General features: G+C 47.2%; 1 protein-coding gene across 1 annotated transcript in view; it reads right to left on the bottom strand.

Moving 5' to 3' along the window:
• The window catches only part of LOC149349544 (uncharacterized), a 43,183-nt gene extending 27,578 nt beyond the window's left edge, over positions 1 to 15,605 (bottom strand). The window contains exon 1 of the mRNA XM_089576789.1: positions 15,512 to 15,605. The gene's annotated coding sequence lies outside the window, so the exon portion shown is untranslated. The remainder of the gene's footprint in view (positions 1 to 15,511) is intronic.
• Between the last annotated feature and the right edge of the window lie 1,787 nt (positions 15,606 to 17,392).

Genomic DNA, 17,392 nt, shown 5'->3' with positions numbered 1-17,392 from the left:
TTAAAAAATAAGTAGCACTAGTCCTCCACTGCCAGAGGAACAAACCACTGCTTTATGACCTGCACGAATGTGGCCCCAACACGCTGCTGCTCCTCCACAAAAGTGCAGGGAATATTGTGATCGCAAATGGATGATGACGTGTGGAAGATAGACAACACAGGTGCAACTACAGTAAACTAAATTTGTATTGAAAGGGACCTACATATGCAATGCTCGTACAGCTTAATTAAAGAGGCAAAAAAAAAAGGAAAACAACATCTTTTCCTTCTATTGTTATTTTATCAGTAAAGAGCTACTAATAACGATAAAGAATGCGCGCAGGCACACATCAGCGAGTCAGGTGTTTCGTGTCGCCTTCCCCACTTTTTCGTACCTTTGGGTTCACAACGCACTCGGCCGCCCAGTTTTTCGTATGCATCGGGAGCATCACTCCGCGGTTCAATGGGGAGGCACCCATTATCGCTCCTAACTCACCCAGAAATTTTTCTCAAAGATGGCGAAGAAGCGCACGCCATAGAGCGTGCAAACCAAGTGGTGTCACTTTGTACACATCATTTATTTGTACTGCTACTGGGCCAATACACTTCGAAAAGAAACGCCTAGAACCTGACACTACCAGGTAATTCTGGGAAGACGTTAAGTAATTTTCAAAAATAAGATTTTGGATGGAAAGATACGGCTTTCACGGCATAGTATTACCAGTGTTGGCGGACACCGGAAAGGCGGTGAATTGTCTTGAGTAGTAAGGCGGTGAACTAATTTATGATAATTTTTTTAACTATCACATCTAGGCAACTGGTTGCAAAGAGGTTTGTAGTTGGTCGTTAGTGATAGTCATATCAGTTTTTATAATTTAGAAAACGCGATTATCCTCGGCGCTGTGGCTCGACAAAATTTGGCTACATTGTGCTAAAAAAGATGCGCTTTCGAAAAGCATGCAGTCAAAGCAACCTTTCCAGTGCACGTAACTAGTCAAAAAAGCCAAATTTTGTCGAGCCACAGCGCTCGCCTCTGCGCCTAACAAAAGAGGACGAAATTAAACTGAGGACAACGCAGTGAGGCATGGAAAAGGAAATAATAGGGATGATAAGAGATGGGAAGAGAGTAGCGTGAGTTAGGAAGGAAACGTGACTGAATGGTATCCTAGCAGAAATCAAGACACGGGTGGAGAACAGATGGTTTCTTATCAGGTAGCAAAGTGGATTCGACGGGAGGGAAAACGAAGCCGAGAGAAACAGGTGGGCGGACGAGATGGAAAATTTGCTAGCGTGTGGTGACCAGCAGCTGGCGCAGAACGGGGCTCCATGGAGGAGGCCTTTGTCTTCCAGCGGATACCATCCGGATGAATGTCGGATTTAGCTTTCGTGTTATTTCTCTGGCAGTAACTTGAGACGCTGACTCCGCAGAGTAACGATTATCCGCGTATAAATTATTTATGGTGTTTGCATTCGAGTTCTGATTCCTCCGGGCGGCATGCGGCTATTCAGCCAACTCGCCCAAAAGAGCACTCCTCAGAATGTCTGCGTAAATCCAGCGACTCTGCGGCGAGCGTCCAGCGGCTGAATTACGCGGCGGCCGCCTTACGGTCCGCGCCAATACGCTAATGGCCGGCAGCTTTTCTTTGGTTGCGAAGGGGACGAGATCTCTCCCGTGAGAGCCCACTCGTCGCTGTCTGCGCGGCAGACGCGCTTCCCGCGTCAAGACGACGAGTGGCCGCTTGTCTCCTTCCCGGCTGTCAGCGCGCCGGTGCCACGAATGGACCGCAGAAAGGATTACGGGCGTCCCCCGTCATGAGCGGTGCTCAGACTGCCTTGACGCCAGCCTAGTCCGGCATAAATGCTCATATAAGGGACGTCTGTGATGTGAACGACCGGGGAAGGGGAGAGCCGAGGAGTCGGGGATTAACGGCGGCGGCGGCGGCAGTATGCGTAGCCTGTTCCGACGTCTCCCCGCGCAGTCGGGCCCCGATTAAAGTCAGCACACCTTTCTGTTTGATGACGGCAGTCGATTATCGTTTGGAGCTAGCGTTTAGGTAGTCGAGCCCGTGTGACGCCGGCTCGGCAAAGCGCATGAGGCTCGACCTGATAGTGTCCCATTTTTTCATTTTTTTTTTTTGTTTTAAGAAGCACGCTCTTTGGAATATTGTACGTTGCCGGCGACATACTTCTGCTGACGCCAAGCGAGTCTTATAATACAGGAATGGCAGCCCCGTAATACAGAACGAAGAGCAGTGGTGCTATTAGTTGCCACTCTGACTGAGTTTTACTTGCGTCTAAAAATAGAGCTCGGTTACAGCGAAAAACAAAGTAGTGATGTACTCTACAGCAGAGGCAAACAACAACATATCACGAAGCCCACAACCAATCGCTGGTAGAAGGGTCAGAACGAGAGCTACTGGAGCGTCAGCGAAAGCTGCTCTGGAGTCGGGTTCCCACTTTGTTGACAAGCTCCCAACATCAGCTGCTCAGACTTTCCGGTTCGGGCCTGTTGCGGTAAGTGGTGCCTGGCAGTGCTTTTCGTGCGTATCGATATTTTTCGATGTTTTTCTTTTGTTGCGCACACTGCTAAGTAAAGTGCTTGCACACCTGCCTCTCGTGGTTCTACTGCTCTAATGGACTGGAGTCCTCCGCAGAAAGATATCCGGTAGCAGACACGCACTACAAAACGGCATCGAACTCGGTATACGAAGCTGAAGCGGAAATTGTTGATGTGATGATACTCATGTAACATTTAATATGTTCAGGAAAAAAATATGTTCAGAAAAATATATGTTTAGAAATATACCGTCTCAGAAAAAAAAAGAAGAATTCAGGCCTGTGTGGCATCCTCCGTAGAGATATAACCAGAAACTACCGGTAGCCGAAAAAATAAATTGTCCTATAAATTATCTTCTCTTTTCTTCACCGTACATTCTTTTTTATTACACTGTGCTTAATCGCAAATGAGCTCTTCGTCTTAATCTCAATGAAGTCAGCAAAAATAGTGGTATATAATGTGGAGTTTAACGTCCCGGAGCGATTCAGGCTATGAGAGAACCCACGTAGTGAAGGGCTCCGGATTACTTTAGACCACCTGGGGTCTTTAACGTGCCCTGAGACCACAAAGCACACGGGTGGTTTTCGCGTTTCGCAGCCATCGAAATGCGGCCACTGCGTCCGGAACTGAACCCGGGTCCTCCGTCTCAATAGCCGAGCGCCGTGACCCCTGAGCCACCACGGCGGGCACAGCGCAGGGATACTCCTGTATTCTTTCTTCAAGTGTGAACAGGGCAATTTTATTTCTATTTCGCTTTCTTGCCCATTCTACTCTTCGTAGTCTTTCTTCTGCGTCAACTTATGAGTCTTGCTGTGTGGCGTATCCCTGGTTCACGGAGGAAAATTTCAAATAAAACACTTTTTGTGAATGATTAGTGAAAATGGTGGTACTTTTGTTATCCTCTGATCCCTCCTTGATTGAGGCAGTTCAACATAGGAAAACAGCACGTGTCAGTGGGAATACGTGACCGCACGAAGCAGGAGGTTCTAATCTGCGAAATGGCAGGTAATAAGATATATGTGAGCACATGAAGGCCATCGGCAGTGATTGAAGCCTGAAAACAACTCGATATCTTGCTCCAGCATCTATCTCTTCCTGAGTGCGGTCGGAACAAGCGCAAATAGAACCGTGACCTTGAGATAAAAGTGCCAGACAGATGCACAGATTTCATTCTCTGAATACGGGCTCTCTGTGCTGGATGCGCGGGGCTGTAATGAGACGCACGAATAAATGGCGTATTGTACCAGGCTCCGATGTTCTACGGCGCTGCGGGGCCCAATCCGATGTCCGCAACGAGTTATCTGGTAGGTCTGTCGCTTCCAGAGCAGAGACGGCCGGCCTGCTCTCATCGCCTAATTGAAAGCGATGGGAACCGCCAGTGCCAGTAGGGATCAGAACCATCGTTTTCACCTCTTCTCACGTCAGCGTATGTGCGCGGCCGTCGTCCCCTATCAGTGAAGCCCACCAGACGAGGCCCTTCGGATCATTGTCGTCTGGCAGCTTTCTTGGGCGTCCGCCACTGGGTCCTCTCGCCATCGGAGGTTGTGTGAAACGCGGCAGCCGAGCAGGCGCGGAGCCTGGCTGCGACTTTTCTTTACTTTGCCGATCCTCAATTTCCACCCTGCCTGATATCTTGCAATGTAAAATGTAATGATGCGTCTGCGCTGCCCCGATGCACTGCGCGTAGGATCTACCTGAACGCGGCTTCACATATGCAGTTGTTTCAAACACTGAGCACATAATCTGCACGAACCTCAGTTTGAAATGCTTTAATTTTCTCGCGCTCTGTATTTAAAAGCGGTTCTTGAAAAGCTTTATCTCATGAAAGAAGACAGCAGTTCGCAGATATTCAGAATCTCTCACTTTTTTCCTCTATTCCTCATAAAATTCACGAACGTTACTCTTCATTCAACTTGCTCTATTTGTCAAACTCCATTGCTGACTGCCTAGCTAGCACTGTTCCCTTCTGTTCTGATTTACAGTCTGATTTCATCATTTATTATTACTAAGGCTGCGCGTGTGTAACGCAGTGCACTTTTATCATTTATCATTCGCTTTCCCTGCGAATGATAAGGACTTCTTTTTTTTTCTCTCTCTCCTCGAACGAAAGACGAAGTAGTGAATGCTCAGCAGCTTGCACATCACCTACACTAGTGAATTTTCAGCATAGGCTCCGAGCCTTCCGAAACGCTACAGGGTGAAAGAAATGACGCCCTGTCGATTTATACTGTTATTCAGCACGAGCAGCCATTGACAATGACCGTCGTGCGTCGGGCATACAGCACGTTCCGCTGTTCTGCGTTGCAAAGAGTCCGCCAAAGCACACTTTTCCGCAGTGGCCAGCTAAACGTGGCAAAGCCCGCACAAGAAGTGGCATCTCAAGGAGGGAATGTTACCTCGTTACTTGCACGTGACAAGAAACGTGACCACGTTGGCGGTCGCATGATCTGAAATCGCGGTGCAACAACTGCGACGCCGACTTCATACACTAACAGCTGGTGCTGTGAGAACTACTTTGGCGAAATTTCTCAGTACAGTTTTCCTGGCGTCGGTTTTTGAAGCCGAATTAAATTCCCCTTTCTGAATTTGTGCATGTAACTAATCCCGAAGCCTACAAAAGTTTTGCTCATTTTGGTTAAATAGCGGTTTGGACCACTTGACGCAGCTTAATAATGCTGATGACGATGCTGATGAATAATGACATAAAGGCGATTTCCGATGCATTGAGCTTAGTGAGAAATGTACAGCCTCGAAAAAAAAAAAGGGACTCTTGTTTTCATGCACCTATTTCAGACAAAAACATGGTGTTTGACCTCGTTTCTTGTTTCTACAAATGTATCCGGTAAAAGTTGCTAACTTCAGTTCTGTTCCACATGCTCTAAGACAAATTACTTCCCGTTTAACCACTACGGATAATCTGCAACCAAGCTAAAAGTTATTAAATGTCATAGGCGCGTTATAAATACCTCATGTAGCATTTCAAGATTATTTCGAGAACAGCGTCCGCAGATGTGGTGGCGCTGGAAGTGATGTTGGCGCCAGCCCGTGCGCACCCGCGCGATCCAGTTTAATCGTTTCCGCCGAGAGCCGGAGAAAGCGAACAGAAGGGCATTCGGCGCCAACTCAACCAAGAATCCAACTACTGCTTATACAAAGCAGTAGTGGAAGAAGCTGTCACGGCATTAAACTAGTACTAGACCAAATGAGAAGTTTGCGCTGTTTTCTTTTGCAGTTTGCTCAAAACAGAAAGGCGTAAACACAACATGGGCCCCTCGACACTGAGCTGCACTGAAAATGGTGACAGCAGCAAATGATGAGTATTGTGAGTGGTCGTGCGCGTGGCAGATTAGGTGTGCTAGGTCACAGATTTGCAGTCATGCAGATTGCACAACTTTTACCATCAATATTAAAGTGTCTCCAGGGTGGAGCAATTGACGGCAGTAGCTTACAACTCAACTCAGGCCGCGCACAAACATATCTCTGGCAAGGTCGTGGTGCCACTCTCGTGCCTACGGTGTTGCGATGTTTTCTTAGCAAAACCTAAACTTGTCACACCATGCTGGCTCACTTTATTATAAAAAGATTAGTTTAGTTTCCACGAATAAGGCAATTTGTAATTTATTTACAATATGCATCACCAACTAGCCCGACAGCACGCCCTTCTGATCTGTATTTCTAGTATAACGGGCCCTTCCTTTTATGTGTTACCTCTTCAACATTTCCTGTTGGACCATCTAGTGCGGCTCATCTTCAACGCAACATGCCAAGCCCGACAGTACGCCTTCTACCTAAGGAAAAGAGTGATCCTTGGTAGTGTAGGTAGCGCTTGTTAATCGCCTCATGTGTCTCCTCCATTGTCCTTTGCCTTTGTTCTTCACGCTAATTTCTTTACACAAGAAAATTTACGCTTCGTAATCCTTGAATAGCTGTCGGGGGGATCCTTTTTGAAAAATTTAATATATTTATTCTTTACTAGTCAAACAACCTGAACGCACTTGAGCACCCCGTGGCTGAGATCAATGAAACTGGCTTGTTTCAAACACGACTTATAGCTCATCTAGTTATCAGGTAATTTCTCTTGCTCTCAGCCATTGCTTTCGTGCTTAGCAAATCGCCAAGAGTCACAGCTTTGTCCCTGTATTTACGGGCTGTTCTGTTCCCTCTCTTGCGGGAGGCAAGCAAGAAGTGCAGTGGATTCGCGACGGTCGGACGCCTTCGTCGTCTTTCCAAAGGGTCGAGAAGGTGGGGTTTTAATGAGGCGGTGCCGGTGGAGAGGATGCCTGGAGCTCGTTATTCGGCAGTACTTCCTGACCCAAAACGCTTGACTGTTGGCCACGCTCTCTCAGTTGTCACCGCGGCAGCATTTACGATACCCTCCGATCGAGAAGCGAACACGTTTCGTTCCCTAAAGGGACCTAATTCCAAGAGCAGCACGGCAAGAGAATGCCAGCTCGCCCAAGCACGATGCTCCCACCGACGCCGCCAATCAATGCCCCTCGAGCGGCGGAGGGCTCCCCTTGGAGCAAATAGCCGTCGGGCTGTTTGTTCTCGCAGTCGGGCGCGGTGGCGATTCGAACGCGTCGCGGCCCTGACGGACGACGCGCAGCTGTTGCGCTCTCGCCACCCTCTCCGCAGCACGCGCTCGTAAAAGGGTCCCGCGCGAGAATCGCCGCGTGCCGAGCCATCGGCAGCTGCTGCTTGCGGGCTTCGCCGCCGTGCGCGTGGCTCGGATTGCGAAAAAGAAGGTGCGAGCCTCGTCTTCCTCGGATCGATACTTCGCGCGACTGCCCGGGTCCATCCCACCTCCGACGAGCCTGGAGAGGAAAAAGATCTGTTTCTATTCTCGAAACACAAAAACGAGTAACAGTGGTAGATTGCCACATGCCCGACACTCGCGTCAGCTAGGGACGGCGATCGCGCGAATTTTTCGCATTCCGGTATTATTCGATTGCACGCAACGCGTGCCGGCTCATACGAGGCGGGCTCTGAGGCGGGGCGTCCCCAGCCTTCAAAACTGTCGATTCACTCGCGTGTCGTAAGAATTTGTTCGAGCAGTTTGTGGTTGCGTTTGTCGCTTCCACTGTGCTCCAACTCGAATGAACACCGCAAGCTCAGTCCCACTCATGGACGTTTAAAATTCATATTGCTTTGTTTCCTTCAAATAAAGAAAATAGTTTCCTTAAAAATCTGTCGAGTTTAGTTTTGTTTTTGTTTTTTCATTTTACCTCCTCGGAGATACGAAATGTGCGTACTTTCACACTTTCGGTTTAGAATTTTAAATTCTGGTATCGCAGCAATAACCAGCCACCTCCAAGTGCATACGTTCTTAGGAAAGCTGGTTTTTGACGGGTCACGTCCCTCGACATATGGATTTTTGGAATCCCTTGTTAGTTCATGATTGAGAAGTTCCGCCGTCGTACAGACAGTCACTAGGCAGAATTGTTGAGGCTGCAGCAGACGTAGAGTTGACGGTCTGAACGTATCGTGAGCAGTCCGCTCGAGATATTCTGGGATGCACGTTTTCCTAGCTACTAGATTTATACTTTTTTTTTTCAGTTTGCTCAGATCACGAAAAACGCGGTTGATTAAAAAAATCTATATGCGCAAGAACTTTCACATCAACTATACTAAGACTGAAATCGCGTGCACAAAAAAAGAAGCTCGTAGTTAGTGACCAACGACTTATTTTGCCTGATTTCTTTGTACGAGATTTTGCTAACAAGAAATGGTTACTGCGCTGACAAGATAGCTGCAGTCATTGTCGGCAGTAAAACTAATACTGGAAAATTTATTTCTGCAGAGAATTGCACGATAGCCAGCTGGTGACTAATATTCAAACCAACCAGGTGCTTCAATTTTGGGCTCTCCAGACGCAAATTTTCCCAACTCTATCTATTCCTTGCAGAGCTGGGCGGAATGGAGCAGCGTGCTTCATTCCGCCCAAAACTGTGACAATTATTCCTGGAGGCCCACATCGCCCACGTGCTGGATCACTACCTACGCTACCAAATTTAAGAATGCGCACTTCACTACTTTAGCGACGGGCATTCTGATGCAGTAGTTCGAACTACATGGGTCCACATTCATTGAAAATTCTGCTCGCTAATAGACGCTCTTGAAATGTCACGGGAGGAACAATTAAGGAGTAATTAATGCTGTTGGCGGTGAGGGTCAGATTTTTTTTTTTTACTGTTCATGGGAAATTATTGCTCCCAATTAGTGAACCATAAGCTCTGAGGCGTTCCTGACTCACCCTTGGCAGTACGGACTTCACAGGTATAGAAAAAACTGCATGGGCGCGCGATGTGCTTACAGGGGTGTGCCATTTGAAGTTACGGAGTGACATAGAACCAATATCATGCCTTAGTCCCGTTCGTTTCGGTACGTCATTTTCAGACGCCAGCTGATACCAGATGCAGTGGGGTAAAAAGTTTTGTAGACCACGTTCCAATAACGGGTTGATTTTATGAACAATTTATTCTGCCTTAAATTTTATTAATTACTGTCAATCAATGTGACGATGTGGGTATAACATTGCGAGTTTGTCAGCGTGGAGAATGAACTATGTATGTACGGTGTGTTGAAAAAACGAGAATATTCGTGAGTGTGGCCATGACACCGTGCCCTTCGTGACAGCCAGTACTGATGACAATGCTATTGAGACAGAACATTGCCCCCACGGATGACGCATAGTTTTATTCTCTTTGTTCGACGGGCACTGACCCTAGCAGACAATGCACACTTTCCCTCGACAGACTTGCTCTTATAGAGGAGAAGGTCGTGCTTTAGAGGTGCGTAATTCGGGTTCCCTTGGCGCAAGGAGTATCATGTAAAGAAGCCCATAACCGATACGCTTCTTTTGATTCACTTGATAGCCAGCCACAGCTCTTCGATCACTCCAGTTACGAAACTGCGAATCAATATCCGGGAAACTTGGGCGGATTCTGGGGGCCGGCAGATGAAGACGCTGCCCACGTAACTGTGCAGTTAGCTATAGGTGGCATCTTGCGCTCTCTATACCACCAAGCATATACCAGCTTGCAAACCAGACCAATCAGTGTCCCAGATTTTGCAGCACCAAGTCTATGGGAACTTTGGTATCTTGTACGATAAAAGAGCTGTAAGAACCGACCCTCCTTGTTCAGTTGATATTGAACGCCCGAGGTCCAAATGCTATGCCGCCAAATGAAATTTGTTAAGGCAAGTATAAGTTCTCCTGCCACTTTCCGCTCATTTGCTTGTTGGCTGCACTCCCGTCCTTATCACGAGTTTCACTGCTTCAGCATAAAGCTGAGCATAAAACTCTGTGGCCCAAAATTTAATAACTAGCATTGTAGAATGGCTGGTTCTGCACTGTGCACATATGAGAATAAATTGGAAGTTATTTCAAAGGATTGACTGCAGCAAAGGCTGGCTTACCCTCTAGAGTAGTCTCGCCTAAGTTACAATATGTATCCATCCCAAACTCATCGTGATTACGTCGTGGCCGCGACGCCTTGGTCCTGAGCTTCGCAAGAGTGGTTCAGCACAGACCGTCGTGGCCGCATTTCTTATGGTATGTAACGTCAATGAAAAAGCGCCTGCTAACCTATCCCGGCATTGGCCCGAATCGGACCAGACCTCTCCTAGGCATCCCGTCCGGTAGAGCACGCGTCTGTTTCGAGGCATTAGTTGCACATTACGCTGTTAGCACAATGCAAGCAAAGACAGACCACGCCGGGGCGGCGTTGAGATGGTTCAATGACTGCGATATGAAAGTAGTTCTGCGGGTGACGTAATAAAAGGGACCTGGGGGGCCGGAGTGCAGCAGTATTTGTATGATTCAGATGGGGCAAATAACCAAAATAAGGAAAGGACAGCAAAGATGAGGAAGGTCTTTTGGGGCGCAAGCCTCAAACGCTTACGCAGTCGACACTGGCCTACAGGTACACTTCTAGCTGGCATAATCTTTTTCATGATATACAATTAACTAATTAGACCGAAACTCGAATATGCATGCGTTGTTTGGGACCCGTTTACTAAAAACAATATTACCCGTCTCGAAAAGATACAGAGGAAAGCTGTCAGGTTTGCTTACTCGAATTTTTTACCGCATGACTCACCCTCTGAAATAATGCAGGCTAATGGCATTCAGTGTCTCGAACAAGGAAGGAAAAATTTACATTTGCAGTTTCTTTTCTTGCTTAGGAATCGAGATCTAGCAATTAACCCATCACCCTATTCGTTTCCTTTGACGTCGAGGCATACTCGCTACCATCATCCAAATTTGCTGACGCCGTATTTTGCACGAACAGATTTATTCAAATTTTCATTTTTTTTTACTCGCACTGCAGCAGATTGGAATGATTCTTTATTGCCTCTCGCCTTACTTTGATAGTTCAATACTTTATTAACTTCGTTTTTATTGCTTTGTTTATCTTTTTGTCCCCCTGCCTGGACTTTTACAAGGTTTGCAGTATTCAGGAAGGAAGGAAGGAAGGAAAGAAAGAAGGAAAGAAAGAAAGAAGGGAAGAAAGAAAGAAAGAAAGAAAGAAGGAAGGAAGGAAAGAAAGAAAGAAAGAAAGAAAGGAAGAAAGAAAGAAAGAAAGAAAGAAAGAAAGAAAGAAAGAAAGAAAGAAAGAAAGAAAGAAAGAAAGAAAGAAAGAAAGAAAGAAAGAAAGAAAGGAAGAAAGAAAGAAAGAAAGAAAGAAAGAACCCTTTGCATCTTCCTTCAGATAACAGAATCAGGTATGATACGACTGAAAATAAGACCAGACAGCAGCTATTAAAGATTCGCTTATCTTACATTCTTACATTTACATTTCACGTTATTATTGACTAAACCTAGTCAGTGTACGCCCTAGGCAACTATATTTCTTATTTTCTCCTCTAATATGGCTGTAAAAAAATCAATGATTGCGACTGGTAGTTTTTTGAAGACAAATGTTCCAAATCTTCTCCAGTTAAAAATGATTTTAAATATTGACCAAGTTGTTGTGCTTTCATTCTGGCACAATGCAAAAAATTCAGGGGGCACTTTGACTGTCTAAAGTGCGTAGAGGCGAAAGCGTTTTCCGAGCCACTTTCGCTGCTTCTGTGGCACTGGTGGCGTCATATACAATTGAGTACTAATTACTAAGTGATGACAAATCACTAATTAGTGGTTAATTACTAATTAATGTCTGAATACTAATTAAATGCTAATTAATGACGCTTAAGCTTCGCCTTTAGGAGTGGAACGCGACAGCGTGTTGTAGCGCTGCCAGGGAGTCCACGAACGCCACCACCCGTTCGGCGCGATGCCTTGCCCTTTGAACGCAACGCTTTTTGAGGAAAGGAAATGGCGCAGTAATTCTCTGTCATCTCGGTGGACACCTGAACCGCACCGTAGAGGAAGGGAGGAAGTGGGAGTGAAAGAAGAGAAAGGCGACCGTAATGAAGAAAATGTAAATGGTATTTGAGGAAAGGTTGGTTGGTTTATGGGGTTTAACGTCCCAAAGCGACTAAGGCTATGAGACGCCGTAGTGGAGGGCTCCGGAAATTTTGGCCCGTGCACTGACATCGCACAGTACACGGGCCTCGAATTTCTCCTCCAAAGAAATTCAACCGCCACGGCCGGGATCGAACCCGCGTCTTTCGGGACAGCAGCCGAGCACCATAGCCACTGAGCCACCGCGGCGGTTCATTTGAGGAAAGGAAATTACGCAGTAACTGTCTCACATATCTCGGTAACCACCCGTCGAAATTCAGGGGGCACTTTTTTGACCTAAAGTGTGGTCACTGATGTGTGGTTAAGATGTTAAGCTTCGCCTCTAAGAGTGGAACGCGACAGCATCTTGCAATGCGGCCAGGGAGTCCATAGAACGCCATTGCCCATTCGGTTCTACGCCTCGCTCGTCGGTAAATTGGTTTTTGAGGAAAGGAAATGTATCTGTCTCTCATATCTCGGTGGACACCTAAACTTCGCCGGAAGGGAAGGGAGGAGGATGGGAGTGAGCGAAGACACCGTACTCACTAGACGCGCCTTTGTTCGTTCCAAACCATCGAGCTGGCATGGCGGAGCGGATAGCATGCTCGTCTCGCACGCCGAAGACCGGGGTTCGATTCCCGAGCTGCATCTAAGATGCATCCGAGCTGCATCTAAGGGTCATGCATCTAAGATGCATGACCCTTAAATGATACTTTTCTATTAAATGGCAGCGTATACGTCGGGCGCCGTCACCAGTACGACAAGTGCCTTCTTGAAGGAAAAGTAGCGAGAATTTCGACTATGGCTGTACGTTGTAGAATAAGCAGGATAAGACACTTTGACCTTTGGACCAGACTGCAAACCTTTGATGTGTATTTGGAGCGCAGGTAAAGGAAACAGTAGGCGAGTACATCAGCGTTCGCGTGATCTACTCCATGCCACGTAATATTATATTGCATTCTATTTTAGTTACGCTGACCCGCCAAGACAGCTCATTGCTATAAAGGCACCCTGCTACTCGACGCCAGTTCACGGGTTCGATCCCGGCCACGGCATCGCTGTTTTGACGGAGAATAAACGCAGAAACTGTCGCGTGCCGTGCGGTATCAGTGCATGTCAAAGAACCTTTAACTAGTGGCAGACTGCCCTGCTGAACAAAGGCCCTGGGCGCCATAAACGGCTCGTAAACAGGGCTACCGTAGCAGCTTCGCCCAGTAGAATCCTAAAATAGGGACTCAAACCACGGGGTTCATACTTAATTTGGTCAATAAACATTTTCAACAACAGCAAAGACAGGTGGTCGAAGTTAATCCGGAGCACTCCACTCCAGCAGGCTTTAACACATAATAATCTAAGATGAATCTATTAGTTTAATGTCTACTTCAGTATACTGGTTCTAACAAAGATCCATACTGTTTGCTAAGCCAACATGACCAAATCTAACCAAGCAGGCAGCGCTTGCCGCAAAAAGTGCCAGCATGAACCCACCCTCGGGTTTTCACGACAGTACTGATGACTTAACAAGTCAAAAGACCGCGGTTAATACAGCCGGCCATTTGGAAAGCGTTTGTATTATGGAGCATGACCGCATCAGCACTAAACAAAGAAAGCATTCGTGTAAAGAGTCTGAACTCATGTTTCTGGTAGCAGAATGCATGAAATCGCTTTTAGTGGGATTTTGAAGGACGCGCACACAACACAGCGCTGATCACTAAGGCCACATCGTCCTGTATTGCCAAGCGTAAAAGACGAAGGAGTATCGTTGTTGGCTAAAGTTGCGTTTGTGAAAGTACAACAAGAATAGGTTGTACTCAGTTACAGCATGCGGTGTGCGCATTGTACTGGACTCGTTGTACATTCTTAATGCGTTGCGCACGGCCAAGCTCTCTGGCTGCAAAAGATGAACTTCACTTTTGGTTGAGCAGTAGCAAGCTGTCCTGCTTTCTTCTAAACAACCGTTGGTCTTCAGCCGGATTCTCTTCTTACTGAGAAACGCTAGTCACGCGCATGCAGCTAGCCCACTATCGCAGGTGCAGCTGCTATTACAAGCGAGGCGAATGACAAAAAGTCGACCCAGCGTCCTTTACAACAGCAGTAACTTTGGGGGAGAGTGCGGAGACTGCCAACTTTTCGGAAGAACGTGGCACGAAGGAGAGATATTTTGCCGAATTAAACTTAAGGTCTTGCGGCCAGGCAAAAGCCATTTGCAGGACTCAGCTGCCGACTCGCCAATGTTCTGCCCATCGTCTAGGACAAAGATAACGCGGCAAGTCAAACGTGAGGAGTTTGTGTTATGAGAGCAATACTGGGGTACAATTTAGCTCGTTTCATAGGCTGTGGATAAGAAATGATGGGGGACATGTACGAATGCAGGGTTAGAGCCCTATGAGGAAAGGAATGTTGCAACTTTTATTTCTTTCTCCTTTCTGCTATACGGAGGAGAAAAGGGGAGTTACGGACATGTCGCATGAAATAAGGGAGATCAAGATGCAAGTACCTGCGAATACCAGTATGTCGTGAGCGCAGCAAAGCACCAGTTGAAAGGTGAATTCTCCATAAAAACTGCACGGAGATATGTCAACGACCACCTCTCAAGTGATGACCGCACTCTCAGGTTCTCCGATACTGTGACATGTAACAAATCAGCTGATCTGTTCCAATTTGCTACTGGATTAGGACGCTTTTAGCACTCTGCGAAACGGCTTATACATGAAGCAGTTTCCCGTGAAGCTATTAATGTTTTCGCGCTTTCAATTTAATGTTTTAAACAACTCAGCATGCCTCGTGGTGAGATAGCGAACTCTGTTATTGCGCTTCCTGCAATAAGCACTGCGCACACCAGACGCCCACCATGGACACCTGAACCCACGTTTGGAGCCGTGCGACTGGCTGTTGAACGAGCGACAGCCAACCGTGTCTCGACTCAAGGCTTGACCTTAGCAACATGGTGAGGTAAATATCGGAGGCACACACATATGTTGACCGCGCTCAGCGTGATTTAGGCTGCACTAGAGTGCATGACACTCGTAAATGCAGTTGTACATTCGGCTTACCGACTGATAGCTTGAATTTACTGTGAATAAATTATAGCACGGTTTTAGAAAAAGAAGGCAATACATGCTCGCAAAAGAACCCAAGTTTGTTTTTTTTTTTCTTTTTATGACGGGAAACCTCAGCCCAGCTTTTTTGCGACTGTCAAATGAAGAGCGAAAGAAGCTCCTTTAGTTTGGTACGAGTAAAACACCACCATGCAACATTGCCTCGCAATTGTTAGCAGCGGGAAATCCTGAAGAACTATTACCCTTTGTGCGCGACAAGTGCTCTTTTTTGCTCAGGCTGCATTAGCAACTTCAAGCTTACATCGCAAGCTTTGGCGCCTACAAGCACCGATTCATGCAATTTCTGCGGGTTAAACGCTCATGCAGTCGCAGTCACAAGCAAGCTGAAGAGAGCATTTGCGTTCAAAACGGGCGTTACTAAGCGCAGTATGGATGTACGGAAAAACGAAGTGTGCGCTGTCCTTCTCACCAGTGCTGTTCGACGGTCGGGAAGACGCCTTCCTGGGTGCTTGCCACTTCGCGGGACGAACTTGTAGCGGCAGTTTTTTTATACCGGCCGCCCTTGCCGGGACCCTTCCCCTCGCTCCCAGCCCGGAGCCACTTTCGGACGTCGTCACGTGACCGGCGACGTCGGCGTGGGCGTGCATCGAGTGGGCAGCGCGCGCGCCACTTTGCCGTCCGGCGCCCAATTGATGCCGCGTGACGTCACTCGGCTCGGTCCAATCCCGGACTTCGCGATTTGCGTGCGCGCTTTGATGCCTCTTCTGCGAGGAAATGCACCAAATCTGCGGCATTTATTCCAGTTCGTCTTTTCGATTTCGTCTTTTTTTTTCTTTAGATTAGCCCGCGTTTCGTACGAAACCCGCGAGAGGTTGTGGGTGGGGTGGCGGTGGGGGGATAATTGTTCTTGTCTCTGATTGATTATGTGCGTGGAGTTTGAGAGAAGTAAATGGGTGACACCTGAAGGTTCTCAGGCGACACCCCGAAAAAGCAAACGCAGCGCCCTTGCGTTCTTTGTGCGTCCGCAAACCGAACAGGAGTACGCAATGCCATCGGGTCAGGGGAACAGGGGAAAAAAAGAAAGGTGAAAAGGGGTGACCATTTCTTTGTGTGCGTGTGTGCGCGCGCTTATGATGGCAAAAAAAGAACAGAAAAGGCTACAGTACTTCTTGTCAAGTTCAGACGTCAAGACGTGCTGTTAGCGCCCAGCCCCAAATGGCACAGGCCGCACTTGTGCGCCAGCCTTCCTTCTATATAATCAACGTACAAGTGAAAAAAAAAAGTTAATTTTATTATTCAGTTATGAAAATGCGGCTGCTCGTTGTTAAGATCCGTGACAGGCAGATTGCTGGAAGGGAAACACAATAGAGCAATTAATTCAGAGATTAAGTCGGTCACTCCATTCGCCCCCCCCCCCCCCCCCTACATTTTTTTTTCCAACGCAGAAGTTGCACTTTTTAGCCGTGATTGGCGCTTTTCATTAACGTGCGCTCTCCGACGTCTCTTCCGCGAATTTGTTTGTGGACCCACCCATGACTTCGTGCGACCATGGGGCTCGCGCGGCAGCAAAGACGAAGAAACATCAGGCTACTTGCACTTCAGCCCAACTATTTCTTCATCGACCTCTGGTTAGTAATCTCGTCTTTTCTAACAAACACCTCCTTCAGCAAATGTGATAACTGCGTTTCCCTGCCTAGCGTCTGACTCGTGTTAGTTTTACGGTGGCTTCATTCCCCACCCTTAAGCGACGACCAAGACACATCTCGCTTAATGTGTGGTATACAGACGTATTAAGCTTCATGTAGTCAGGTTATTTTTTCTGAGACAGTTTTAGTAGCGGAAGCCTTGACATGGCAGTTCTCAAGGAAAAATGTGCTGTCCAGAAGGGCATGTACAAATCCCTATTGAAACGAGCACGGCTGCAAGCGGTCGGCACTTGTAAGCGAGAAAATGAACAGGTTGTTGGTGTTGTCTGTGCGGAGTTGACATTTGATTCTGATTAAATGAGAAGCGCTGGTTTATGCGTTCGAGCACAGACACGTACGCCTCGCACATTTCGCAGAGAGTGCGAGAGAGAAACAAATTTGTATGAGCTAAAGCCCGCTAAATTAACCAGTTAGTGCCGGCGACTTGGTGCAAGCAAGCAATCATAATTCCCTAGATCAATAGCTGCCAACTGGTCCTTCAGTTAGCAGAAACTGATGTAGCGAATTATGACTGCTTGCTTTCGCCAAGCCGCCGGCACGAACTGGTTGATTTTGTTGGCTTTAGCTCGTATATGACCCTTGATTTAGAGTGCTGAGTGGCTTGCTGATGACCTTGCATGGTATGTTAGCGGGAAGCTGTCACT

The sequence above is a fragment of the Amblyomma mixtum genome, chromosome 3 (genome assembly GCF_055824585.1).
Source record: "Amblyomma mixtum isolate Tamu chromosome 3, ASM5582458v1, whole genome shotgun sequence".
Taxonomy (NCBI): Eukaryota; Metazoa; Arthropoda; class Arachnida; order Ixodida; family Ixodidae; genus Amblyomma; species Amblyomma mixtum.
Note: the sequence above shows the minus strand (reverse complement) of the source record. Positions and strands in the feature narration are given on the sequence as shown.